The sequence below is a fragment of the Phodopus roborovskii genome, unplaced genomic scaffold (genome assembly GCF_943737965.1).
Source record: "Phodopus roborovskii unplaced genomic scaffold, PHOROB, whole genome shotgun sequence".
Lineage (NCBI taxonomy): Eukaryota > Metazoa > Chordata > Mammalia > Rodentia > Cricetidae > Phodopus > Phodopus roborovskii.
The window spans coordinates 172,074-187,580 of record NW_026126517.1 but is presented as its reverse complement, the minus strand read 5'-3'; positions in this window follow the sequence as shown (position 1 = coordinate 187,580).

The window sequence follows — 15,507 nt, the reverse complement described above, 5'->3', positions numbered from 1 at the left end:
GGGAAGAAATTTATGCCAAACAAGCAACAGTTCCATTTAAAAAGTGACCAGCTTCCAGCTGGGCATGATGGCACACACTTTTAATCCCAGCACTCAATGAGGCAGAGGCAGACAGATCTCTGAGTTCCAGCCCAGCCTGGTCTACACAGTGAGTTCCAGGACAGCCAAGATTATTACACAAAGAAACCCTGTCTTTAAAAAACAAAAAACAAACAAACAAAAAGTGGCCAGCTTCCTAAATAGGGGAATGATGTAATGTAATGTAACTCCCACTCCAGAGTAGATTGTGAGCACTGATATGCTAAAAGGATTAAAAATAAATTAAAATGATGGAATATATCAATTTGAGATCAGGCCTGTCTCTTGTGAGCCTCAACAGGAGCCTGTGTTGTGAACTACCAAAGGGATTCAACTGAAGCAACATCATCAGGTGGCCATGAAGAAAGATCTCAGACTACAGACTACAGATCTGGAAATATAAATTTTGGTGCCTACTATTACTTAGTGGAGTAAATCCATATGGTCTGTTAGAAACCCAAATGATCATGGAAGAAGACAAGAGACTGTTGGGACTTAAAGAAATAGCTACTCCTCTCACTGCTGCTGTCACCTTATTAGAGAAGGACAGTGCCATTCAGGCACCTGGCTCAGATCTGGCTAATGCTTTCCTTGATATATATACCCGTCACGATCAGTGCGAGCAGTTTGCCTTTACCTGGAAAGGGCATTAGCGTGCCTACCCATGAGTATATTCATAGTCCTACCACATGCCATCACCACGTAGCAGAGCATTTGTGGAGTGTAAAATTGCCTGTCTCCATTCAAATAATACATTACATTGATAGCACCATGCTTCAGAGGATGGAGAAAAAAGCAACGCCAGAAGCTTTAGCGTTAGTGGCTTAATTTGGATGGGAAATTAACCCTGTGAAAATTCAAGAAATGGAAACTACTGTTTAATTTGGAGAAAGTATTTTGGAATCAAGGCAGAAGTAAATATTAACTAAACCCAGACAGAAGAAATTGTAATTGCCCATTGTACAGGATGAAAAGCAACCCAAAGTCCATTGGTCTGATTGGTTTCTGGCACCACCACCCCTCATCTAGAACAGTTTTGAACCTCTTATATAAAATAACTAGAAAGAAATGTTAGTTTACATGGGACCTATGCAGGAGCAAGCATTTGAACATGCAAACTGGACAATACGTGGCACTAGAGGTCAGAACTGAATCACAGGTCCCCACTGAATCACAAGGAACAGCTGATAGGATGTATGCCAACTGGAGTTTGTGGCCGAACTGAAAAAAACAGAGGGTGCCTTCAGGCTTTCGGAATAAAAATCCATCTTCTTCCAGTGAAGAGTGTGCCCCTTTAGAGAAACAGTTACTAGCTTTTTCTGGGCTTTGATTGAAACTGAACCAATCACTGGGGTCCGGGACCCCAGACCTAGACCCCACAGGTCATGTCTGCACCTGTTTTCATGCCTCAATGGGCATGGTCAGAGCAACAGGTATAGGTGGGGTGGATATCTCACTACACTGATGAGACTACACACTTCAATTATAACATGGATATGCATCAAAGCCCATCTTCTACTCATAAAACAGGGCATGCACCGGAGGCTAGGGTCATTGAGTGGAAGAGCAAGCAAAAGAGAGCCTGGTGGAGTCATGGCTATGTGAAGAAATCAGTACAACTGTCCTAGCAGAATCTGACTGCTTCCTCAATTTGGATGTTACAACAAAGTCTCCAATCAGGTTGGGTAAAGTCTTTCGACTAATTGTCTCTTCAGCCTTTGGTATGAGTTATATACTGTCTAAAAGTTATTCAAACTGACTCAGGACAATGCCATGTGTACATCAACTGCAGCAAATGAAATGGACATTTGGATGGCCTGATAGCAAAAACATGAATAGAACACAAATGACATAGAGGTATGGAGAAAACCTGCATGGGAGAATTTTCAGCAGCTATTATTCAGTGGCACTGTACTTAGTGGTGATGCTCACAGTGTGCTCACTTACCTCCATAGAACAAGCATTCAGCCCAGACTCTTCAGCTCAGATTCCATTGAGTGTGTAAGCTCCCTCTGAGAAGCACAAATTGGTTTATAACAAATCCAGACATCTTGGAGAGTGTGCTGCTTACAGGTGGGCACAGACTATGGAATGCCTAGTACTCAGGATATCATAAAGAAGAATATCTCCAAAGAGATGCATATGCAGAATTGGGATATCCTACATCATTGGAAAGATCATATTCATCAGGTAAAATCACCAAGACAAATCTGGAAGATCAATAATGTGGGAACTTTGACCTGATCTCAAAACTGTCAGTCCATCTCTGTGGTAGTGAATACCAACTTCTGGATATTTGGTTGTATGTCCATATGCCCATGTTACCCAAATGAATGTTATATGGGCTTTAAACTATAATACTAAACTTGATACACCCATACAAACCCAGAGTGTTATAGAAGACACTTCAAATGTAAGTTAATATAGGAATTACTAAGATGCAAGGTATAAAATAGGTTTACCACATTCTCTATCATATAAAAGCTGAGGGTTTGGTAGAAAAACATAAATGAGTAACAGAACTTACAGAATAAATCTATCTAACGTATGAATATATTTATAAGTAGATATGTTTATATAATATATGGGGATTTATTAGAATGGCTTACAGGCTGTGGTCCAGATAATCCAGCAATGGCTGTCTACCAACGGAAGGACCAGGAAACCAGTAGTTGTTCAGTTCATGAGGCTGAATGTCTCAGCTGATCTTCAGTATGTGCAGGAATCCCAAAGAAGTAGGCTCTAATGCCAGAGAAGGAATGATGTTGTTATTAAGAGCAAGAGCAAACAGATAAAAGTGTTTCCTTCTTTTACATCCTTTATAGAGGCTGCCACCAGAAGGTGTGGCCTAGATTAAAGGTGGATCTTCCTACCTCAAGATCTGGATTAAAAGTTGGTCTTCCCACTTCAAATGATTTAATTAAGAAACCAATCCCTGACAGGTGTGTCCAACCATTTGGCTTTAGTTAATTACAAATTTAGTCAAGTTGACAAGACAACAATTAAAAGTTAGGGCAAGGCTCATTCCATTAATGGAAAGATCATTTACTAGAAACAGTACAGACTTAAATAATAGGTCAATAGCACAAAATGAAACACAGTTAGTATGAACGATGACTCAAAATCTCCAAACTGTAGTTAGAGACAAAAGATGAGGCAATAATGCTAATGTCTTGGGAGACTAAGGCTGGTGCTCAGGTGCCTCTTGGGATGACTTCTGATTCAGTGAAACTGGATGAGTACTTCCTCATGGAGTGTCAGTCAGAGTCCATGCTGTTTGTTATACTTACTGGCAGTGTGCACTTCCTCCTAGATTGTTTGGGTTAATCTTGGGAAGGTCAAGTCTGGCCACCTGGGACTTCAAATACTAAGCAGAGTGACCCACCCAGACTATCAAAGGGAGATTAAGGTGACATACTGTTGGAGCCAAAGAGCTGCCCATACAAAGACATGTCAAAGTAGCTCAATTAGTGTTCCTTCCATTTGGTGAAGCTAAAGTAAAACAAGGGAACCCTTTGACACTGCCAACAGTACAAGGAGCCAAAGGCTTTGGATTAATCAATACTTTATGAAGGTTGGAAATAAAGAACCCCCTGAAAGCACCCCACATGCTATGAAAATTGTGGGACAAATTTAGCATCTGCCCATGATGGGTTTGGCAAACCCTGTATTTGTTTGTTTGTTTGTTTTTGTTTTTTATTGATTTATTTTTCTTGAGATAGGGTTTCACTATGTAGTTCTGGTTCTCTTGGAACTTGATCTCAAAATCAGAGATTCACTTACCTCTGCTTCCTGAGTGTTGGGATTAAAGATGTGCTCTGTTATGAGCAGGTTTCCCAAAGGCCTGGCCCCACAGCTGTGCCAGCCACAAATATCACACAGAGATGCTGTATTAGATATAATGCTGTTGGTTTATTACTAGCATTTTTTATTAGCTAGCTGTGTCTTAAATATTAACCTATTTCTATTAATCTAAGTATTTCCACATGGTCTTATCTTACTGGAGAGAGGGCCCAGAGTTTTGCTCTCTCGGTTCTACATTTTGAATCTCCTCCTACCTCTCCCTGACTCCTCCTTGTGTCCTAGTTCTGTCTATCTTGCTTTCCTATTGGCCAACAGTGTTTTATTCATTAACCAATACAAGAAACATATTTATAGAATGACATCTCCCATTAGTGCTCCATCATGCCTGGCTGAATTCTGGACTTTATATTTGTTATAGATAATGTCTTAGCATGTTACTGAAGGTTGCTTGATTGATACTGATCAATTCAACATTCTTCTTCTGGGAGCTATGCTAATTCTTTGTTTCTGAACCAACTGCACCAGTCCTGTCAGACTAGTAGTTTATGAGAGGGAGACAACTGAGGTATTTTTCCAGGCCAACAGAAATATCTCTTAATTCAAGGACATTACTGATCACCCCAGAAAAAACAACTGTGATTTCACCATGTGTCTCCCTAGAGCAACTCAGTGGATAATAGGGACTTTATCTTCATCAAATATAAAAAGCAGCCATTGAGCTATCTCAGTGGCTTGCCACCAAGCATGAGGACTGAGTTTGAACCCAGGAATCCATGTGGCAGGAGAGAACACACTCTGACAAATTGTTCCTGCCTCCATAAGGATGCTATGGCATGTGTACACCCATCCCTTTCTCATGGAAATACATGAATGTAATTATTAAAATAACTGTAGGGACTGGAGAGATGGTTCAGCAATTAAGAGCACTTACTGCACTTGCAAAGGCCCTGGGCTTGGTTCTTAGCACCCACAAAGTGGCTTATGACCATCTGTAATGTCAGGGGATTGGATACCCTCTTCTGACCTCTATGGATTCCTGCATGTATATGGTATACTTTTGAAAACTCAGGCACACACACACACACACACACACACACACACACACAAAATAAAAACAAATTAATAAACTGGGCATAGTGGCACTCATCTTTAATCCAGCACTCAGGAGGCAGAGAATCTCTACTAGTTCAAGGTCAGCTTGGTCTAAAAAGAGTGAGTTTCAGGGTAGCCAGAGCTACACAGAGTCCTTGTCTTGAAAAACAAAACAACAATAAGAAAACCAAATTTCATGTTAATCTGTTCACTTTTGGTGTTCATGATAGTTATAGTCCTAGAAAACTGCTAATAGCACCAGTGGAATGGCTGAGCTGGTAAGGGTATTTGCCACCAAACCTAGTAATGTGAGTTCAAGTCCCTGGGGCCTACATGAAGGAAGGAGAGAATTGACTCCTGTAAATTTTCATCTGACCACTCAGTCCCCAACAGGTCCACCCACAAAAATAAATGAATAAATGTAATTTAAAAATAAAAAAAATTGAGGGGGCTAGGGAGATTGTTCAATAGTTAAAAGTTAAGAGTTTATAGTGCTCTAGCAGAAGACCTGTGTTCAGTTCCCAGCACCCATGGGAGGAAGCTCACAAGCGCCTGTAACTCCAGTTCTAAGTGGTATCTGATGTCGTCTTCTGATCCCTGTGAGCATCTTTACTCATATGCACACATACATATAATTAAAAATAAAACAAATATTTAAAAAATGTTCTTAAAGTTGCTACAAAGTAACTTGATAGAGATGAGTGTTATCTGTGGCGACATTTGTAAATGCTACAGGGTAGACCTTAATGCTAATCCACTAGACACCTACACACTTTGTCAATACTGATACTATTAACCAATACTGTCTTTGTGTTACTGTTTCACTCTAAGTGTAATTCTACTGACAATATCATTTCTATACAAGCCGCCTCTAATTTTTGAATGGTGTCTGATTTACTTTAACATATCTTCTGATCATATACTAGTGAGATATATGGGCTGTGTGATAGGACTATACTTCTTTATATACTTCTTTATAATAAGACTTCTTATTATAAAGAACTCCACTTTTTTCATCAGGCACATTCTTTCTGCATCTTGTGAGGGATAACATCATCCTTGGATCTGCTTTGACTACTATTGCAGCAGCTACATTTTTGCTAGCCATTCCAGGTCTTACTACTGGGTTGCAAAATCAAATTTCAGTTAGAAGCTTCACCACTAAAGTAGTGAACAATGGTGCATTTGCCTTAATCAAACTTTTTCTTCTTTGGGGAAAACACCAAATGGCTGATGAACTCCCCCCCCCCCCACACACACACACCAGGGAAAACTCTGGGGCCCAAGATTAGCAACTCTGAGGAGGATTTGGCTGCAGCAGTTTTAGGCGTGGCCTCAGATCCCAGGGCTCCTGGAGGTTAGTGGAAGACAAAGACTGGATTCCTGTCACCAAGCTGGGCAGCCTGGTCAAGGACAGGAAGATCAAGTCCCTGGGAGTCCCTGCCCACTAAGGAATCCAAGATTAAGTCAGTCCAAAAAAACAAAAACAGAAACAAAACAAAACAAACAAAAAAAAAACTGACTTTTTCCTGGGTTCTAAAGAGCATGCCAGTGTGGAGAGGCTACAGGAAGAACAAGATTGGCAAGCCCCATACTGTTCTATGCAAAGTGACAGGCTGCTGTGCTTATGCTGATTCATCTCATCCTTGTCTCCAAGGACTCTAGCATCATCTCTAATCCAAGAAGCTACTGATGATGGCTGGTATTGATGACTGCTGCACATCAGCCAGGGGCTGTACTGCCACCCTGGGCAACTTTGCCAAGGCCACCTTTCATGCCATTTCCAAGACCTACAGCTACCTGACCCCTGACCCCTGGAAAGAGACTACATTCACCAAGTCTCCTTATTAGGAACTGACTGACTATCTTATGAAAACCCTCACTGGAGTCTCCTTTCAGAAGACCCAGGCTCCATCTGTGGCCAACACATAAGGGTTTTATACAAGAAAAATAAATTGAATTGAATTAATCAATATGTACAAAGGTATATTTAAGCAGCTGTTTATTATTATTACACCATCTGGAGTGCAAAACAACATTTTCAGTGTTGTTTTGATCTTAATGATGATTATCAAAATATTTCTGTATTGATCTCAGATTTACAAACAAAATTAGTAAAAATAACTCATTCTACAGGATTCTTGGGATGGGCTGCAGGCTGAGAAACATGAATGTGACATAATGATAATATCACTAATGACTGGACTTTTATTGATGGCATCATGACTATGTTGTTACTGTCACTCATTCATTGTAGTTCCTTAATATCCTGTAACTATACAAGAACAATTTTAAAACTAGATGTAGTACACTGCCACACGCCACATGCGATTTAAGATTGCTGAGATGCTGGCTCTGGAAGTGGGATCAGTCCTCCACTTCAGACCCAAGTATGTTTGTCTTAGAGTGTCCTCAGTGACCTCTATCTATCTATCTATCTATCTATCTATCTATCTATCTATCTATCATCTATACTTGCTTCTAAGTTCTATTTCTTTAGGGAGAACCCTGATACACTCTGCCTCCACTTTTGTATGGGGACCGAGGAACAAATCCAGAGCCTTTTGCATGCTGGGTAAGTGCTCCAGATGTTCAGCTCTTCACTTTTAAAAAAAGATTGATTTTTGTGTATATGGTATGCATATGAAGAGAGTGTAGGATTCCCTGGAACTGGAGTTACAGTTGGTTGTGAATTGTTAGATGTGGTTGCTGGGAATCAAACTTGTATCCTCTGGAAGATCAGCAAGTGCTCTTAACAACAAAGTCATGGCTTCAGTCCTGCCCCTTATTTAAACAAAATGAAATAAAACAACAAACAAACAAAAAGCAACTTTTTAAAAGATGGTTTCACTATGTATCTCTGGCTAGCCTGGAACTCTCTATGTAGATCAGGCTGGCCTCAGACTCACAGAGGTTCTACTATCTCTGCCTCCTGATTGCCTGGCTTTAGAAACCTTTAATTTTTCTTTTTTAATTATCTGTGTGTATGATATGTGGGTACTCAATTATTGTGGTGCTCTAGTGGAAGTCAGAAAGCAACTTTGTATGGTCACATCTCACCTTCTACCTTTACTTGGGTGGAATTGAACTCTCTGTAGACCAGGCTGGCCTGGAACTCACAGAGATCCACCTGCCTCTGCCTTTGCTGGAATTAAAGGTATGTGCCACTACCACCCTGCCCCCAATTGTTTTGTTTTTGTTTTTTCAGTTAGGGCTCTTAATTATGTCTACTTAGGGAGTCTGAGGCCATCTTGGCTACATAAGACCTTGTCTCAAAAAAGTAGAAAAAAATTAGTTAACAATTTTAGGGGTTTGAAAGACAAATGTCTTCCATAGACTCAGGGGTTTGAACACATGGTCCCCAGTTGGTGAGGCCATGGCTGGAGGAAGGATGTCACTGAGGGTGGGCTTTGAAAGTTTAAAGCCTCACCCACCTCTAGTTCACTCTCTTGCTTCTAGCTTGTGGTTGAGGTGTGATCTTTCAGTTTCCTGCTTCAGCTGCCATGTCTGCCTGCTACTATGATTTTTTATTTTTTTATTTTTTTTTGCCATGATGAACTCATATCCCATGGAAATCAAGCCCAAATAAACTCATCCTTTTGTAAGTTGGTTTTGGCATGTGTTTTATCATAGCAACAAAAAAAGTAACCAATCAACAACATTGATAGGCCTTCACATACACATGTTACATTTCATTATTTTATTCTGAGTGTGAGTGTTTTGCCTGCAGTTGTAGCTATGCAACTTCATCTTTACTGGTGCCGTGAAGGGTCCCCTGGAAATGGAGTTATAGACAGCTGTAATCAATCATGTGGGTGCTAGAAGTCAAACCTGGGTCCCCTGGAGGAGCAGCCTGTGAGCCATCTTCCTAGCCCATATATATTAATAGCAAATATATCATGTTATGCAATATTAAATACACAATTACTATACAATATTAAGCATATCGTATATTATATAATAGCAAATACATTATATACTATATTATATAATATTGGATATATAAGTATATAATATTAAATAAATAGTTAAAAAAATTTTGTTTCATCCACATGTAAGTCTATGCACAATGTATGTGTTTCATGTCCATGGAAGCCAAAAGAGGGCTTTGGATCCCCTTTAATCCCAGCACTCAGAAAGGCAGAGGTGGGCAGATCTCTGTGAGTTCAAGGTTAGTCTGGTCTATAGAGTGAGTTCCAGGATAGCCAAGGCTTCATAGAGAAACCCTGTCTTGAAATAAAAGAGAAAGGAAGGAAGGAAGAAAGAAAGAAAGGAAGAAAGAAAGGAAAAGAAAGAAAGGGAGAAATTGAACCTACATCCTCTGGAAGAGCAGCCAGTGCTCTTAATTTACTGAGCCATCTCATTTGGGTTCTGGGAATTAAACTCAGGTTATCAAGCTTCAAGGCAAGTTACCTTATCCACTGAGCTATCCTGCTGGCCCCACAGGACTTTATTGTAAGTACTACCTTAATTTTTTATTTTTCCAATACATAAATTAAAAATGTGGGAGGCTGGGGCAATCTGACTCCCTGAATGATGCTGTTAGACCCTTCTCCTACCTTTGGAGTATCTATCTAGCCAAGAGTTGCATTGGACTCTTGTTCCTCTTTTTCTGCCTCCCAAGTTCTGCAATTCAAGGTATGTACTACCATGTCCAGCTTGCCTCACCATTCTATCTACATTTTATTTATTTTCTATGTGGGTTGGGATATACATGTGAAGGTCTGAGAACAACCTGAGGAAGTTGGTTCTCTCCTTTCAGAAACATGTGTATCCTGAGGGTCAATCTCAGGTTCATTAGGCTTGGTAGCAGGCACCTTTACTCACTGGGGCATCTTGGTAGCCCTTGATCTCTATTTCTATATGAATAGGCCCAAGGACATCAGTCAGCTGATTAGGGAAAGCTGCAAAACACTCAGTTGCCTGTTGATCTCAATACTACTAGCTTGTCTGGTTTGATACTGTGCCTGGTATTGGGCCTTGAGACAGCTCAGTGGGTAAATGTGCTTGCCACCAAGCCTAATGATCTGAGTTCAATCCTTGGTACCCACAAGATGGAAGAAGAGCACCAACTCCACAGCAAGGTAGTCTCTCACTTCTTCCCATGACACTCATTTGCCCACATACAAATAAATGTAATAAAAAAATTAAAAAACAAAGTTATATATCAACTCCAGCGGGTTCCAAAATGACACAGTTCTGGCATGCAATTATATTACAGCACATGACTAAGCCAAGAACTCATTACTAAGTAGGTGATCCCCTTTACAATAAAATCCACACTTCACATGTTCCATGGATTGATTTTATAAAGGAAAAAAAAATGAATCCCAAACATATATTTTTCCTTTTTTTTTCCAAATCTTCTGTTGGCTTGCTTATGATCTTGTGAAACTTCTGTCTCTGCAGGAAAATCTGGTGGTTGGAGGAGCTGAAGCTCAGTGGTGAAATTTGCCTCATGTTTAATCTCCAACCCTGAAAAATGAATAAAATAAGAAAACACTGCCAAAGTGTTACACACATGCCACTTAGCATATGCAGAATTCAGAGGATAACTTTTCAGAGTCTATTCTCTATCCTTGTGGGGTCAAACTCAGGCAGCGAGGCCAGCACAGGAAACGTCATTACTAGCTGAGCCACCTCACTGGGCTCCCCTCTTTCCCTCTCTCCTTTCTCATGTGTTCCTGCTCCACAAGCTCCCTTTTCCCACAAGAAATGAAAAGCCTGTCATGGTGTGACACACCTGTAATTCCAATATTTCAGAAGTGCAGTAGGAGGATCAGGAGTTCAAGGCCATCTGCCATCCTGGGTTGCATAGTCTCAGTCTTAAAGAAAAAAAGTGAAAATGAAACTTAGGATGTAGTTTAGTGATAGAACGAACCTTTGTGTAGCATGCTTGAGGGCACTTGGTACATAGTATGTAAAGAACTTTTACAATTCAGTCATCTACTGCAAAAAGAAACTTCTCTGATTGAGGGATGTACTAATTTGCTGTACAATAATAAGTCTTTAGGAGTTGGTTTAATACTATGTCCATTTAGCAGAGTAATAGTAGTAGTTTTCCCATAGTGCCTATGACCTGTTCTAGCCATAGGTTCTTGGCCTTGATAATGGTGCCAGGTATGGCTAGAGAGGGCCATAAATCAGAAAGTAACTGGTTACTCCCCTAACGTTCATGCAAGTACTGCACCAGTGGCCATATCTTGTTGGGCTGGTCATTATAAAGCTCAGTATTCACAGTTGGATGAGAATGATGATTCAGCACTATCAAAGCTGGCCAATAGACATGAAGCCTCATTAGCACCAGCTTGAGTTTTCCATGTTCTATGACTCAAATATGTGGTGTCTTCAGCAATAGGTTCTTACTATTCTTAAGTTCTGGAAGGCAATCAAGTGCAATGACAATAGATTTCATATTCCCCCTAGTCATAATGGATAAGATTTTTTTTTTAAAAAAAAAATCACAATAGAAGATGTGAATGTGGGACAAGGGGGAACACTTACTGCTGGTGGGAGCCTAAACTGTTATAGCTACTATGGAAATTAGTGTGGAGGTTCCTTAAAAATCTAGAAATAGATCTATAACATGATCCAGCTATATTGTTCTTGGGCATATACCCAAAGGGCTCCATATCCTATTACAGAGATACTTGCTCATCCATGTTCACTGATGCTCTAGTCACAATAGCCAGGAAATGGGAATAGCTTAGATGTCTATCAACTGATAAACAAAAGAAAATATGGCACATTGTGGATTATTTATTATCTCACTGTCAAGAAAAATGAAATTCTCAGGTAAATGGACAGAGTTGGCAATAACCATCTGAGTGAGGTAACACAAATTCAGAAAGACAAACATGTTGCAGATGTTAGTTTAGAATCTTTAGAGACGTGTGTGCTTGTTTCAATTGTCACACCCATAGAGGTCAAGCACTTAGTAAAGGGCTATAGAAATAGGGGCTCAAGGAAAGGAGGACACAATGCAGTGATATAAGGGGGGGGGTCAGAAAATGGAACAGAAATGGTTAAATGGAGTGGAGCATGGGAGGGCAAGGTAGAGAAAGGAATACAAGGAGAGATATAACATGAAAGACCTTTAAAAAGAGTCATGAAAAACCACTGCAGAATCTTCCTAAAATATATACATATTTTAAAATTTTTAATGGAATTACCCTATAATGGGTTGATAATGACCCTACTAGACACCATAGGCTAACAAATAAAAATCCAGTGTGAGAAATATAATGTACCACTATCATCAATAAGTAATCATCAATCTTTCAAAAATTTTTTCAAGACAGGGTTTCTCTATATATCCCTGGCTGTCCTGGAACTAGCTCTGTAGATCAGGCTGGCCTTGAACTCTCCTGAAAAATTTTTTTATTTATGTGTATGGGTGTATTTGTGTGGGTGGCTGCAGATGTCAGAAGAGAGTATCAGATCCCCTGCAGCTGCAGTTATGAGTTGTGAATTGCCTGATATGGATCCTGGGATACAAATTCATATCCTCAGGAAGAGCTGCAAATACTCTTAACTGCTGAACTATCTCTCTAGTTCCTTTCATGTGTTTTTTAGTCAGCAAAGTAATAGGTTTCATTATGGCATTTTCATACATACCTTTTTTGGTTGACCATCCTCTTTCTTTTATTTCTGCAATTCCCATCTCCCCAAAATGTACCCTCCTACCTGCTTCCAATTTAATGCCCCTACTCCTACATCTTAATTAAAAAAAAAAATTATGTATGTATGTATGGGTGGTTTTCCAGCATGTATGTCTGGGTATTATTTGCATGTCTGATGTCCATAAGGTGTCAAGTACCCCTGGAACTAGAGTTACAGACAGTTGTGGGCTACCCGTGTGTTTACTGGGAATTAAACCAGGGTTCTTTGGAAGAGCAACAAGGGCTCTTAACCACTGAATCATCTCTCCAGCCCAACTGCCACTTCTTTAAAGTCTCTTGGTCCCCTTTCTAGGTTCATGACTTATACTCAGTCATGACACACACACACACACACACACTAAAATCTAGGATCTACATATGAAATAGTAGTTTAACTTTTTGTTTTGAAATGGTCTAACTCTATCCCTGGTTGGCTTTGAACTCACAGAGATCCACCTGTGTCTGCCTCCTGAGTGCTGTATTAAAGGTGTGTACTACCATGTCTGGGCTAGTTGTACTCTGAATTACTCCCCAAATAGAAAATACACTAGTTGCTAAATTGCCTCTAAAAACATAAGCTATTTTGGCTCAGTGGGTGAAAGAGAAGCTGACTTCTGTTTCTGAAACACATGGTAAGAGAACTGACTCCTGAAAGTGGCCCTCTGACTTCTATATTGCTATGCACATACCTGCTCTTCCTGTAACACACATGCATATGCACACAAACACACACATAGTACTATCACCACCAAAAGTTAGAAAAAAATATTAGGACCTCATGTTATTTAAAATTTCATGAAAACTAAATATTCTTTACAAATATAGACTTCTTCCTACAAATCCATCATTGTATACAGAACAGATGGAAGAGAACAGCAAAAACAGTTACCAATTCAACATATTTGTAAAATAAATTTGGTAACATACATATACAATTTTATTATTCATTTGCAGACAGGGATTCACTATGTAGCTTAGGCTGGCCTCCAAGAGCTGTGATTTAATACAACAGTTTTCAAGCACAGTTTTACTTGAGGCATTTCCTCTGAATTCAAGAGTAGTCCTGGGTTTCTTCTAAGTGGCCTATCTTTATTTATTCATTCAAGGAATGAGGCATATATTGTGCTCTGAGATGCTGGTGATACAAATTAGTACAGCCAGTTTGTATGTAGAGAAATATAATCCAGTAGTTTAGGCTGGTCTTAACTTACTATGCATCCTTCAACTCTTGATCCTCCTGCTTCAGTCTCTGGTGTTTGTTGGAATTGCAGGGATGTCTATGAGTAATTTCTTAAGATTTTTTTTTATTAATTATTTGTGTATATGTGCATATGAGTGTGAGTGTCTGCAGAGACCAGAAGAAGACACCAAATCTCCTGGAGTTACAGGCACTTTGAGTAATATCAAGCAGCAAGTGCCCTTAATGGGTGAGGCCTCTTCAGCATCTGAAAACTTAAACAAACAAAAAGTGCAGCAGTGGAGATTGAACTTAGAAACTTGAGTGTCCTAGGCAAATACTTGACTACCAAACTGTATTCTCAGCCCTCATGAATAATTATTGAAAAAAAAGTGCCAGTAAAATCAGTGTTCACAATAACTGCCCACAGGCCATCCAATGAAAACTCAGGTACCCAGGGAAAAAAAGCTTTGAGGTACAACAACTTTAGAATGTATGTTATCAGCATTATTTTGTAAAGTAGGAAGGACTGGTTCATTTGGTAAATTCCAAGAGATAGAAAAACTTTACACTTGGGGTGGGGATGGGGTGAACCTCGGTTGGTAGATTTCTTAATAACATACACAGTACCCATACCCTACAAACCTCCAACATGGGCAAGTCTGTTATCCCACTACTTCACTGGAGGTGGCCACAGACTTTGAAGTTCAGGGTTATTAATCCTTGACAGCCTAAAGCTTTTGAGGCCGGCCTAGGCTACAAAGGATTCTGGCCTACAAAATGCGCTGATTCATTGGAAAACACACACACACACACACACACACACACAGCGCAGATTCACACCGCGCCCCAAGGCCCTCATTGGAAAACACACACACACACACACACACACACACACACACACACACACACACACACACACACACCACACACACACACAGCGCTGATTCACACCGCGCCCCAAACCCAAAACAAGGCACATCAGATGGAGGGGTAAAAAACCTTAAAGAAAATTCAAAAGACTCAGAATTTACAAAAAGACCACTTTTATTTATGATTTTGGAGACAGGTGTTCATGTATCCCAGACTGTCTTCTAATTTACTACTTAGCGGAGGCTGGCTTTGAACCTCTTCAGCTCACAAGTACTGGGACCACAGGCGAGCATATGCTCACCGTGCTGGAGATAGATTCCAGGGCTTCCTGCATGCTAGGCAGGGGCTTTACAAATTGAACTCTAGATGGTGTACCTTTATCTGGAAAACACAACAAATCAAAGGCGGAGATGCTAGCACGGTGTCCAGAGGCACACAAAGACAAGTAGATAAAAAGGTGTCTGGAGACAGCAGTGACCGAATGGACCAGACGGATCATTTTTCCTGGGGTGGGAGATTATGAAACATGGCTACGGGCATCGCGAGCGTGAGGGAGAGGCTCGACAGAAAAGCTTTTGTCAGCAGCATCTCCATCTGGGCGTCCCCACCCCCATCCTCGCCCCACCGGTCGGCCATCAACCACCGCGCACCCGGGCCTGGTCCCACCCCTCGCCCCGCCCCCGCGACGCTTGCCCTTCAAGGCCTCGCTTCTGACCTCGACCTCCCGGCTCTTTTCCAGGCTCTCCTCCCCTTATTAGCCCACCCAAAGAAAGGAGCAATTGCCCAGACGCGGGAACAAACAAGCTTTTCTCTCTGGCCTGA